The sequence below is a fragment of the Onychomys torridus genome, chromosome 3, assembly GCF_903995425.1.
Source record: "Onychomys torridus chromosome 3, mOncTor1.1, whole genome shotgun sequence".
Taxonomy (NCBI): domain Eukaryota; kingdom Metazoa; phylum Chordata; class Mammalia; order Rodentia; family Cricetidae; genus Onychomys; species Onychomys torridus.
Window position 1 is genome coordinate 109,694,773 of NC_050445.1, and position 13,889 is coordinate 109,708,661.

Sequence of the window (13,889 nt, forward strand, 5' to 3'; positions counted from 1 at the left end):
GCCAGGTAGTGGTGGTGCACGCCTTTAATCCCAGCACTCGGGAGACAGAGCCAGGAGGATCTCTGTGAGTTCCAGGCCAGCCTGGTCTACAGAGCGAGATCTAGGACAGGCACCAAAATGACACAGAGAAACCCTGTCTTGGGAGAAAAAACAAAAACAAACAAACAAACAAACAAACAAAAAGGCAAATTAGCAGTCCAAAACAGACCTGATGGAGACCTGAACAAAGTGAAGGAACCATGTAGGGATGTGGAGGAAGAACATCTAAGCACTGAACAGCATGATCAAAGGTCCTGAGGCTAAATGATGCCTGGTGGTTTCTGGGGCTGTACAAGAAACAGGAGTGACGGAAGGAGAATGATCTTAGGGAGCAACTTCATGAGGCCAGGGAGGCACCTGGGTCAGTGCACAGGCCACAAGGCCACTGCAGGGGATGGGGCAGGAGGGGCAGGATCTGCATTCAAAATGAAGAGGACCTCTTTGGGTGCTGGAGGAAGAGGGATGACTAAGAGAAGAAATGGGGAGACTAGCCATTGGGGCATGGGTGGCTCTACAGAGGAAGTTGCCACAGAATGGAGGTCAGTGTGTCTAGGGTAGGCATAACAGGGCCTCTTGGCAGAGGAAATGTGAGGTCTCGGGGGTAAGGAGATCCACAGGCTTCCAAAGAATGCCACGCCGCCTCCTCCATTCATTCATTCATTCATTCATTCATTCATCCATTCATCCATTCTCCACTCATTTCTTTTTGGAGGGGATGAGGAGGAAGTGATGTCATGAAGATCTGGTTACAGCACTGCTTATCGGAGTGTTGTTTACCCCTTTTTCAATAGGGATAATAAACAAACACACCTCCCAGAGTCATGTGGAATAAAGCAGGGACTTCTGAGACTGGAAGAGATTTCTACCCACCAGACCTTTGTTCTCTAGAACAAACACTGTCCAGTCCTGTGCAGGCCTCTGGAGATGCTGGGAACCAACAGCTGCAGTCCAGCCCAGGCTGGCCCTACAGCCCCAGTCCAGCCCAGGCTGGCCCTACGGCACCAGGGCATAGGAAGACTCTGACCAGCCAGAGTTTCAAGGGAGAGCCAGAGAAGCATGCTGAAGACAGTGATAGGTGAACCCAGCTGAAGACACAGCTGGTGCCAGAGATGCTTGTACAATGATCAGGGGAATGTGCAACTAAGCACACTGGAGCTTGCTCAAGGAGGCTGTGGGTCCCAAGAGATCTCTGACACCCGCTGGGGGTGTGACCTTTTCCACTGGGCTAGGCTAGCACAGGAAAAGATCTTGTCACCCCCTCAAGATGACAGAGCTGCCGAGGCTCCTTTTACCTGGACCCCACCTAGTGCCTTCCTAACGAGCCTGTACCTGCCCTCTGTCCTCTCGACACTGTTCCCGGCGTTACTATGAGACCTTGGAAGTCCCCTGCCTGCTCTGGGCCTCCATGGAAGGCCTAGATTCAGTCTGTTCTTTGCAGAGTCAGGGACACAAGGCACAATGAGCCAGTAGCCCTCGGAGGACTGTATCCAAGGCAGTAGCCCAGCTGAGCAGCCGATTTCGCTGTCTTTAAACAAAGCTTCCAGATGGGGCACTGCTCTCTGTGGGTGCGCTAGCCGGCTGCTTCAATGATCCACTAATTGGGTCTCCAGGGAAGGGGCTGAGGAAGAGCAGCCTCTCCCCCATCCATCGGTCCATCCATCCGTCCATCCATTCACCAAGAGTCTACCATGTGAATGAGGATACTAGGGGCTATTGTAGTTAATGGGAAGACAGCATTGCACAGATGGGCCAGCTGGCCTACCATGCCTACACAGAGAGCAGTCCCCGAAGCCCATAGGGCAGAAAATTAAACAGGATTGAGTGGCAGAGAAGGAGCATCTCCCAGGAGGTGAAATTTAAGCTGAGACCTGGCAGGTGAGATGGGACCAGCGGGCCACCATGGAGAAGGGACATCTTACAGGGGGCTGGAAAGCAAGGCTGAGAACCAGCCTATTCTTAGAGGAGTTGAACTGCTGCCTTTGGGTTTATGGGCATGGCCAGGAGAAGGAAAAGAAAGGATACCAGCAGGTGCCTGTGAATAGGAAGAAATGGCCCTGAGCCCCAGGCACCAGGCTCAGGAAAGGTGTGTCACAGCTAAATTGCTCCCCCTGCTGGACAGGGCTGGGATGACCATCGGTGTGTTCAGATGCTGGCCTGGGAACTCAGTCCAGAGAACTGTTTCCTTCTACCTGAAAAATCTGGAAAAATCTGAATTCATTGCCATCTCTCATGAACTGGGAGACTGAAGTGGGAGATCGAACCAGGATGGAAAATTCGAGGCCAGCATGAGCTACAAAATGAGACTATTGAAATCGAAGTCAAATGGGATGAAACTTCATACAGTTTCCAGAATCTCTTGAGCTATCTGGCTGAGGTGGTCGAGCATCACACCAGGCCTCACTCCTCTTCTGCATCCAGCCTCTGGGCCACCTCTTTGGGGCTCACCATGACCAAAAGTCCCTCTCTCCGCTGAAAAGGGACTCAGAGAACTGAGCAGTCTCCCATTCCAAGATAGTTGCCTTATCTCCCTGCCTACAGACCTCGGAACAAAACCCTTTAGGTTACGATTAGATTTGGAAGCCTCCACAGCCAGAGTCCATGAGCGAGGCAAAGGTGAATCTGAGGTTCAGCGGGGCTCAGAATTGTCCGGCCAGGCACCCCAGATGACTTACAAGACATAAAGAGAAGCATTCCTCCTAAGCCTTGGTGCACTTCCATTTAGCTGTGTGATTCTAGGTGAGTAGCTGGCCTCTCTGAGGCTCTGAGTCTGCATCCATAAAGACTATCTCCCAGGGAAGGCCAGGCTCCTGGCAATGGCCCCAATGTCCACCCTCCTGGGTGATAAAGCAACCTGGGGTCAGGAAAGGGCAGTGGAGTGGTGACATGGTCTATGACAGGCAGCCTAAAGAACCATGCACCAGTCGGTCCAGCCCTCAGGGTGCAGCAGGAGAGGAGGACCCAGGCTAGGGTGACAAGGAGGAGAGGAACAACCAGGGAGGAAGGGGTACAGCAGTACTATACAGTGCAGGCTAGACCAGAGCTAGGCTGAGAGGGTGGGGTGGGGACCCAAGAAGAGACATGATCTGGGGCCCCAGGGGGCTCAGAGGAGGAGGGATAGGGTGGAGTAAAGACTGAAATCTAGGCAGGAAGCTGGGCAGGACACAGCGAGACAATGGGTTATGCAGCTGAGTGTGGCCAGGTCTGAGGAGGTGGTCTGGAGGGTGGGGGTACAGCAAGGGCCTCCCTCTCCCTGCTTCTCTCGCTCTCTCTCTTCTCCCTGCCCTGCCCTATCCCCTCTTTCTGGCTTCCTTCGCCTGTCTCCTTGGAGTTTAGTGCCACAGCTCCCCCTGCTGTCCTCACACAGCATTGCGTCCAGCCAGTTCAAACCTGCCTGCATTCTATGACCACCACATCGCATGGTCTCTGGACCATGCTTCCTGAGGGACACAGCCGCAAAGCCAGACTGGTGCTGTGGTGCTGCCCACCTAGCCAGAGATTGTGGACCACTTGGTTTTGAAGGACAAGGCCCGGGGTCCCCACCTCTGCACCAGCCACTGTGGCTGGATAGGCAGAATGCAGGCGCCCCCAAGATGCCAACCATGCTAGATGCTTCCCTACACCCTCCCTCTTCTTCAGCTTCCCCCCAGCACCTGGAGCAGAGAGACACTGAGAGTCTCTGTATGCAGAAGTGGCTTCCCGGTCGGTGTCAGAGCTGGAGGAGAGCAGCCATGGTGAAGCTGGGCTTGGGAGAGGACAGCCTAGGAACTGGCTTCACATTTAAAATGCACTTAAAACAAAGGAGAAACCAAGTCACATGACAAACAGGAAATGCAGCCCTTCACAAGCCTAATGAGAGAGAGGTCAGCACAGAAAACAGCCCCTAAGGGGGAAAAATCCGAGACCCAGTGCAGAAGGACTTCAGCAAAGAAAAGCCCAAATGGCCCTGAGTTGCACAATCACTGTCTCTGCAAATGAGTGAACCAAAGGATGTGTAGGCACCATTAGGACCATCAGAACCGCAGAGTGCCCTCAGATGTGCCTAAAGCACCATGGATACAGAGCCCTGCTCCTCTGCCAGGAACCACCAAGGTTCCATCCAGCATACACTGGCTCACCAGTCCTGCAGACACGGGCTGTCTCCACAATTGCATGGTGGGAGCTAGGGCACTGTCACCTTGGAAATGCTAACAACACCCTGCCCAGGAGCTGTTACATAAACTCTGCTAGGTCACAGGAAGAGGGCCTCTGGCTGTTGAGGGCCTCGAGTGCCCAGTGCAGTACAGAGCCCCAGGCTCTGCTCTAGGAATCTTCTCAGATGGCTGCCCAACTTTGGCTGGAAAACCTCCCAGAACAGGAGAACCATCTCCTCCCAGGAAGAGTAAGCTACCGCTGGGTGGCTGGATTCCCTGCCCCACACCATCCTCAGAGTCCACCTGCTCTACCCTCCAGCGAAAACCACAATGACCCATGGCCAGGGGTCCTAGGCTATTCACTGCTGTGGTGGCTTCTCCTGAGTGACACAGGCAGTCCCCTTTCCTCTGTAAATCAATGCAGGTAATTGGTCCTCCCTCATAGAGGACTGTCCCTGCACACACAGATGAGGCCAGTCTCCCCTAACTCTTTCCAGACTCCATGGTTTAGTCATAACATTTGGTTTTGCCTAAATGGGGCCTTCTGGGCAGACCCCAAGGTCTTTACACTATTGTCCCTTCTCTCTGAAAAGCACATATGTCTACATCTTCTCTCCTTTATCACCTTGGAGAGGCCTCTACTGCCTACTCTAGCTAACAATAGCCTTTTTCCATTCCCTTCCCATCTTCTCATCCAGTGTATTTCTTTGCCCATTATCTGTGATTTCTAACAGAACACTAACCCAGGGGACAGGGGCCCTGTGTATTCCATACACCACCAGAGCCTAGTGCCTAGAACTGTGTCTGACACATAGTTATGCATGAGTGAACAACTACTGACTAGGGGGCAGGTCAGAAGGGGGCTGCTGCACGCAGGACCAGTCAGGGTCCATCTGTGGGCTCTGCTCTGAGCTCTGAGCTGCATCCATTCAGATCCCATGCATTGATAGCCTTTGTGCCCCTTCCCATCCCGTCAGCCTCCACAAAGAGGGAGGAGGCCAGGAGGTCATATGTCTCCTAGAGACACACTGGGGGTCTCAGTTCAATAGTAAGCTGTGTGACACCTAATCACTCTGATCCCAGTGCAGGATGGTCACAGGGGTGATCCTCAGTAGTCCTGTTAGCCTAACAGAAAACTGGCATTGCATTGAGACAGAACAAAAGAGGCAGAGCCTGGAGGGGACCCTGCTCACAGCCATCTGACTCCTTCACACTATCGCAGCCCTTCTGAAAGCCTGGCTACCCTCAGGACCTGGACAGAAGAGGCCTTGAGAATGCGAGCACTGATGCAGGTATTTAGGGGGAACGGGTAAGACTGCTCCTGTGGACGCCTCTGGCTGGTGCCTTCCTGAGCATGCCTGTGCTGTCTTGTCCTTTGTTTTTAATGTAGACTCTGCAACAGAGGACACATGCAAAACAAAACTTAGAATAATGGGTCAGCAGGGGAAAGAATCCCTTCCCCCAGCCCGGATCCCACACTTGCTCCCATCCCCAAGGATAAGCACACCCACCGGATCCTTGCAAGATGAATTTATGCATACAGAAAGTCATGGCCACACACGGACAGAAGTGGCTGTGCTCTCTAAGCTTGGTTCTGCCTGTTAGATTTCTCCACTTGGTGCATCTGGAGACTCTTCTTCATCAGAGCTGATCGTGAACCCCCTGTGGTGATTCTCCTGAAAGCCTGTGTTCACAGTGAATCCCCTCTTGTTGGACATTAAGGGTACTTCCAGCTTTATGCTTTTACAGATGATATCTTGATATGCCAATCTTTATACATTCCTCATTTTGCAAGCTGCTTTTCTTTTTTGCTCAATAATAAATGATGCTTATCTTCCCGGGTAAACAGCCCTGCCATTCCTTTGAGAGCTGAATAGCATGCCATTGTGCTTTCTAGCCAAAGCAGATGTAACCACTCCCTTACTGGAGTCTAGACTGTTGCCAGCGTTTTGTTATTACAAGCTGCTCTGCAGGGACATTCCTTCAAGCTAAGCCTTGGCACACGTCCTTAATTCTCTCCTCGGCCATGTGCCCAGAGATGGAATTTATAGGTCAAAGGGTGTATATTGTGTGTGTGTGTGTGCCATATTTTTAAATCCCTTAGAGAGAGAGAGGGAGAGGGGCGGGGGAGTTCTTCATGGGTTAGGGGCTGCCTCTGTATGTTCCTGTAGGTGTCCTCAAAACTTTCTGGTGGTTTTGTAAAATGGGCTGTGAATGCTTTCTCTCCCTGCCTCTACAACTGCTCAGCCTATTCTGCTCCTTCCTTGTGGGTGGGAGCAGGCAAGAGTCTCTCCAGTCTAGAAGCCTTTTCCCTGAGCAAAATGTGGGAGGAACTGCAGATCTTCCTGGAGTTCCCTGCTGGCCTGGCCAGCTAGGGTGGAAATCCATCCCAAGCCGGGAAATCTGTAGCCACAGCTGCTCAGAGGCTGAGTTGGCCTGAGACCCATGACAAACAGCTCACCTCTAGGAAGCATTACCCAGACTCAAGCAGAGGAGTCTGATTCAAAAACTACAGGGCCGAGTTCCAGGCCAGCCTGGTCTACAGAGGGAATTCCAGGCCAACCAGTGCTATATAGTGATACCCCGTTTCAAAACAACAACAAAAATAAACAAACAGAAAAACTAGAGAACAACATTCAAAGGCACCCAAGTCAGGAAAGATTGAAGAATGTTCCAGATTAAAGAGAAGCTGGAGACGGGCCAACTCAGAACCAAAGGGCCTGACTTGATGCCTTAGTCATTAGAAACATCACTAAGGGCCACTGGCCAGGCAGGGCCCGAGGGTTGGCTTGGGTGCCTCCCATCAGTGCCATGGGTGGTGGTATTGGAGCCCTCAGAGGGAAAGACCCACCTTTCCCTGCACTCTCTGGCCTTCTAGCCTGCCTGGGTGTTCTGTGTTCAAACATAGCCTCCCTTTGGCCTAAGACAGACAGGATAGGACCAGAGGAACTGGATCGGTGACACTGTGGCAACCCCAGTCACCAGGTGTGCAGCTGAAACAGTTCTGAGAATCCTGAGACAGACGAAAAGGCCCTGCTGCCCCTGAGGTGCTGGGCAGGTGTTGGGCACTTTAAAATCACTGTTATTGTTAACTATAAATCCTCTAGGTTCTTACTGTAAGCACACCCTTCTGATGGCCCTGTTCCTGCAAACAAACAAAGGTATGGGGGGGGGGGGGCAATTTGACTCCCTAATTAGCAGCTAGTAGATTCCCCCTGGCTTCTCTTAGCAAAAGGCCTATCAGGTTACCCTTATACCCTGAGAAAACTACTCAATAATTGCAGCTGCTTGCTGCCGCTCTTGAAAGTATATCTTCAACCAGAACTGTTTCAGTATAAGACTTTTGTTACTACAAGTCTTGAAGTCTAGATGACTCTGAAACCATTTCTTCCTAGGGGCCAGAGGAGGAGGAATACTTTCTCTGGTGGCCTAGAAGAGAGACTACTGTGATTGGTGTCAAGAGGGAAGGTTGTGAAGGGCCTAGACATAAACCTCCATAGTTGAGATTGCAGCTAAAGGAGTAAGGCTGTGGCTGCCACAAACTCCAACCTTCATTTACATGTGAGGCTTGCTGTGATTGGTGCAAACACAAACCATCATTTACATGTGAGGCTTGCTGTGATTGGTGCAAACACAAACCATCATTTGCATGTGAGGCTTGCTGTGATTGGTGCAAACACAAACTGTCATTTGCATGTGAGGTGTGTGTGATCCATATATTCAGGATCCTCAAGTCAGGTTTTAGAAACAGGTTGCTCAGCTCACTTGGTTCAGTGCTAAGGGAACAAAAAGTGTGTCCTAATAAGGTGGTTCCAAGTGCCAACCTGTCCTGAGCTCCCCACTCAGGACTGTTGACAAAGCCAGTGCTTGCTTCCACCTGACATGTTTTGAAACCCTTTTGTCAACAGCATCCCAAGAAGCTTGCAGGCAGAGGACACACAGCTGCTTCAGCCTAAGGCAGCTACCCTGCGGATTCTCATGCTGCTTGTCATACTCTGGCCCCCTGGGTCTAAATGGCATTCTATCCTTGGCAATCCTGAAAGGTTTTGTTCTCAAGACTCCTTTACATTCCTAACCATCGAGGACCTCAAAGATCTTGGTGTCCATTTTCATTGTCTACATTTATGACATGCATTGTTAAAACACACTTTTCTTTTTGTTTGTGAAAAGGTCTTATGTAGCCCAGAATGGGCTCAAGCTGGCTGTGTAGCCAAGGATAACTCCTAATCTTCCTGCCTGTAGCTCCCAAGTCCTGAGATTACAGGTATGGGTCATCATACCTGGCTTAAAGACTTCTTAAAAATAATTTTTAGGCTGGGCAGTGATGGTACATGCCTTTAATCCCAGCACTTGGGAGGCAGAGGCAGGGGGATCTCTGAGTTCAAAGCCAGCCTGGTCTACAGAGTGAGTTCTAGGACAGCTGGGGCTACACAGAGGAAACCCTGTCTCTAAAAACCAAAATACTACTAATAATAATAATTTAAAATTAATTAATGAATTAGTTAATTAATTAACTTACTGCATGTGCACGCGTGCGTGCGTGCGTGCATGCGTGCGTGCGTGCGTGCGTGCGTGCGTGTGTGTGTGTGTGTGTGTGTGTGTGTGTATGTGTGTGTGTGTGAACATGCCATGGAGACCAAAGCACAACATGAAGGAGTTACTTCTCTCCTTCCACCATGTGGGCCCCAGTCATCCAAATTAGATTGTCTAGCTTGGTGGCAAGCACCTTGATCTTCTGATCCATCTCAATATCTCCTAAAATCGACTTTTTAAAAGATTATTCTGGTGACAGTCTTACTTAGATAGTCCAGGCTGGCCTTGAATTTGCAATCCTCCTGCCTCAACCTCTCAAGTGCTGGGGCTGCAGGTGTGCCACCACACCCAGCCCAAGAGACTTTTATGCAACACTCATATACTCCTGCTTGTCTCTTTTGCTGCCAGACCTAAGATGTCAATACATAATGTGCCTAGAAAGTTCCCCCGGGCATCTGTGAGAGAATGAGGAGGCAAGGTTGTCTTACGTTATTTGGATCAGGCCCTCTGGATAAGTGAGACAAGTGAATAGCTTGGACTGTTTGGGAGGCATGCAGGCTGTGGGACCTGGACCTGTCCTTAGTGCATGAGCTGGCTGTTTGGAACCTTGGGCTTACACAGGGACACTTTGCTCAGCCTGGAAGGAGGGGACTGGACCTGCCTGCACTGAATCCACCAGGTTTAAATGAATCCCCAGGGGAGTCTTGGCCCTGGAGGAGATGGGAATGGAGGGGAAGGGGTGGGGGGAAGGTGGGGGTGGGGGCAGGAGGGGGGAGGACAGGGGAACCCATGGCTGATATGTAAAATTAAAACACAAATATAATTTTTAAAAAAAGGGGGGGGGGAGAAAGAAAATAGTTTTGGCCAGATGGTGGTGGCACACGCCTTTAATCCCAGCACTCGGGAGGCAGAACCAGGCGGATCTCTGTGAGTTCGAGGCCAGCCTGAGCTACCAAGTGAGTTCCAGGAAAGGCACAAAACTACACAGGGAAACCCTGTCTCGGGGAAAAAAAAAAAAAAAAAAAAAACAAAGGGAAAAATAGTTTTGATCTCCAGAACCCTTTGAAGGGTCTCAGAACCCCAGTTTGAGAATTCCTGGTCTGTGTCATGCCCCTGCTTCAAAATCTTTAGAGACTGTTAAAACCACTGGGAAGGAAATGGCAGAACAGGTACACTGAGATGTATACACTGTGACCACAGTGACTTTCTTCCTTAGAACAATACCCAGAAGGGCTTTCAAGAAAGCCAGATGCAGAGCATGTGTCCCAGCATCCCTCGTTATCACAGCTACCAAACAACTCAAATTGACAGGAGAATTGACAAATAAATGATGCCATTTCTGTAACAGTGGCACACAGGCATCTTGAGTGTTAGCACCAGACCCTAAATCAAAGTGAAATGAGCCAGCAAGTTGTGGGAGGTGATTCAGAACAAACCAGTTTGGTATACTTCAAAGCAGACATGACAGGAGTGGCATGTTGTTTGTACACACACACACACACACACACACACACACACACACAAAACACATGAGAAGGCAAAGTTTCAGTTTCCTGCTGTGGGGTCAGATTGGGAAAGAAGAGGCAGACACAGGGGTTTTTCAATGTACCCATGATGCTTCATTCCTAAAATAACTGCTTCAGGACCCAGTGACAATGGGAAAGTGTTGAACTCCATGTAGGAGTGGAGTGAGCCACACCAGCCACTGAGCCCATTTGTTACCATTTTCCAGTCCCAGCAGCCAGATGCCAGATGCCTGAAAATATCCATCTCTTTTCTTTCTTATTCACTTATGGAGAATAGCAGTTCCCCCAAAGGAAGCCAGACAGGCCCAGCTGCCGTCAGAGAGAAGTGACTCCTTCAGCCAACAAGGCAAAGGTAAGGTGAGTCATTCTTCTCATGCACACAGGGTGAGTGTGGTAGCATTCTGTAGGATTAGACCGTCAAGAAAAGTAAAGCTTAGGACAGCAGGGCAGAACGCTAGGTCAGGGATGACATCATGGGGCTCCTATGCCAGCCTGCACCTCAGGCTCTCCTCTTGACTGGAGTCAGTGTGGTCCAGCTGGTGTCTTCTCACAGCCATGCATCCTCTAGCATCCCTCACACTGCCCAAGCTGGACCGTCACCTCCCAAGCACATCCCAAGTATATGTTTGCTCTTCACTGAAGACGCAAACGCACATGCTCCACCTCACTTCTCCCCCACTTAGCATCTCCAAGGAGGAAGCCTTCCCAGGCACAGCAGAGCTGACAGGAACTCAACACATGAGCCAGTCAGCCTGCAAGCATCTGGATCCACCTGTGTGCGGACAGGGCACAGATTTTTTTTAAGACATCTACAGGCCTCTAGTTTACCTCAAGCCAGCTCCAATTGGGTTCTTGCTGCTCATCCGCATAGAAGCCCAGCTGATGGGAGAGCAGGAGCAGGGTGGCCTTTGTCTAGGGCAGTGGTTCTCAACCTTCCTTATGCTGCCACCCCTTAATCCAGTTCCTCATGGTGTGGTGACCCCCAACCATAAAGTTATTCCATTGCTACTTCATAACTGTAATTTTGCTACTGTTATGAATGTAAATATCTGATGTGCAGGATATCTGATATGCCACCCCTATGAAAGGGTCGTTTCTGCCCCCAAATGGGTTGTGACCCACAGGTTGAGAACCACTCCTCTACAATGAAACTATCATTGTGCAGTTTGGCCTAGAGAGCTGCCAGCCACTTTGTATGTTAAAAGAAATTTGGAAACACAAATTGGTGAAGGAAATTGCTTCATTCACAGTGTGGCCAAATGGTGAGGCCCTAAGCTCTTCCCAGCCTGTAGCCTGTGGCTACATTAAAGTTGTTAGTCAGGAGTCAAAGTCTGGAGCAGGTGTGAGCTCACCTGACAGCCAGAGCAGCAGGTTCTCTCCTCAGAGAGGGGTCCTGGACTGGTATCAGGTAGCCTCCCACTCTGTTATTTTATTCAAATTTAGGCTGAGAAAATGGGGGTCTTGAAGATTCCCCATCTAGAAAGAGAAAAGAACTTCAGGGTTTTGAAGGATTCTCCCTACCAATTCCAGGCCTGGCAGAGGACTTTGGCCAGAAGTCTCTTCCTTTCATCTAAGTCCACTCAGTGTGAAAGGTGAGCCCGGAGGAGGGAGGGCCCAAGGGAGGCGCCCCCTCCCCAGGGCAGCTCTGTCTGAATCTCTCCCTCCCCGAGTAGGGGGTGGGCTGCAGCCCAGAGTCACAGTCTCCGTGCTTTGGAGCCTCTTACCCTCGCCTTTAAAAAGAAAAAGAAAAATCTTCCTCTTGGAGCCAATCAATGCATTTCAGCATTTAGCCTTGAAAACTCTGAGCCTTTCTTCTTGCTCCTGAAGAATCCACACCAAGATAAGAAAGAAAAAAGTCCCCACTTTGCTACAGCTGCAAAAGCAGCCACACTCAGAGTCACTAAACGGGTCTGATCAAGCAGGGATATATATATATATATATATATATATATATATATATATATATATATATATATATATATATATATATATACCCCTTCAGTGTGGAGAACAATGTGAAGCCTGGAGCCTGTTCTAGTTTCTGCTGGAATAGCTACATCTTGCTGGAAGGGTGATTTGCACAGAGCCTTTAAGATGCCTTCAGTCTCGTCCTCCGAAGCGTGTGATTGTTGAGACATCTCGTATGATCATTTCTTGCCCTGCTAATAACATCTAATTTGGCATCTGCTGTTTTCTGAAATCTCTTTGTCACGTCTTAAGAGGATCACTGCCATTTGCACGGATGGAAATAATTAGCAAATGCTGAGCTGTTGTTAGTTGCCTTATCCAAGCTAAGACTCCCAGGGTCTTGCCTCATTTAAATCAGCACTGACCTGGGTTTGCCCTCCCGCCCCACCCCCACCCCACCTCCATTTCCACCCCTTGCTCACCTTCAAAACTGCCTCAGTGTCCACGTCTGGTCAGGTGGAGTCGGCATTCACATCAGCTGGGCTCTTCCAGGATCAAGTGGAAAGAGCCCGCCCGGCTCTAAGTGGCTAGTGTTAAAAAGCAGCTGATTGGTCCTTCGGCCGAAACATCCCAGCTGCTCCTACTCAGGCACAGGTGGATCCAGGTGTTCGGAGGCTGCTTGGCCCCCGTGCCCCACCTGTGCCCAGCCCTGGCTGGACTTTGCTATGCCCCAGGATGGCTTCCTCTTCCAAGAAGCAAAATTATTCAGCAAACACTTTACATTCTGAAGAATTTCCAGAAGCACCGTGGCTGGAGACTTTGATTGGCTGGGCCTGAGGGATGTGCCCATCATCCCCTAGGCAGGGATGCAGCTGGTTAAGCTGGTGATGTCTCTACCCGGGTCCCCAGAGTTGATGGCATACACCTCCCTGAGCATGTAGTGACTTTACCTTGCTAGCTGGATGTCAGCAAGGCAAGATGGAAGCCCTGAGCAGACTCTATAGAGAAAGGCTTTCTTCCAGCTGGGAATGTAGTTCAGCAGAGAGTTTGCCCAGCAAGCACAAAGCTACCACTACCTCCCACTGGCAGAATTCGGGGAGCGGGACAAGGGTTCCATTATGGTCAGTCTTCCATAACAGAAGTCAGCTCTACAGTGCAGAAAAGGCTGGAGTGATGTTTCGGGAGTAAGGAACCAACACACCGTGAGAGGCTGCTCGGATTATTAGTTGGGTTGCACCTTCCCTGAGCCTTTGCTGCAACGGTGCATTGACTGTTTTTGATGAATGTAATAACAACATTGAACAGGTCCCCCATCCCCTTGGCTTCTGCCTTGAGGTATGTCAGTCAGCTGCAACTCTCGGACAGCCTGGGCTTTGAGGCCTATGCAGAGGCCTGAAGAAGCTGCCACTCTGTGACTGCAGCTACCGACTGTTAAGCATCAAGTCAATCCTTGGAACAGTTTGAACCAGCCTTCCTGGGCACCACCACCCTTGGGTAAACTGAGGAGAACCTGCAGCCATTTCTACCCAGATCAGAGGGGGGCATTTCCTCTGGTGGCCAGTATGAAGGACTATACCATGATTGGTGCAGGGAGCCCTGCAACCCCCACTTTTGGCTATGGGTTCTCTACCAGCCGTGATTGCCCTTCACCTCACAGGAGAAAGTGCTGGCGGAAGCAGAGACGCCAGATAGTTGGCAGAGAGCAGAGCACCAAGGCTGATGGAAACAGACGAGAAACTGTTTCTGGTCACTG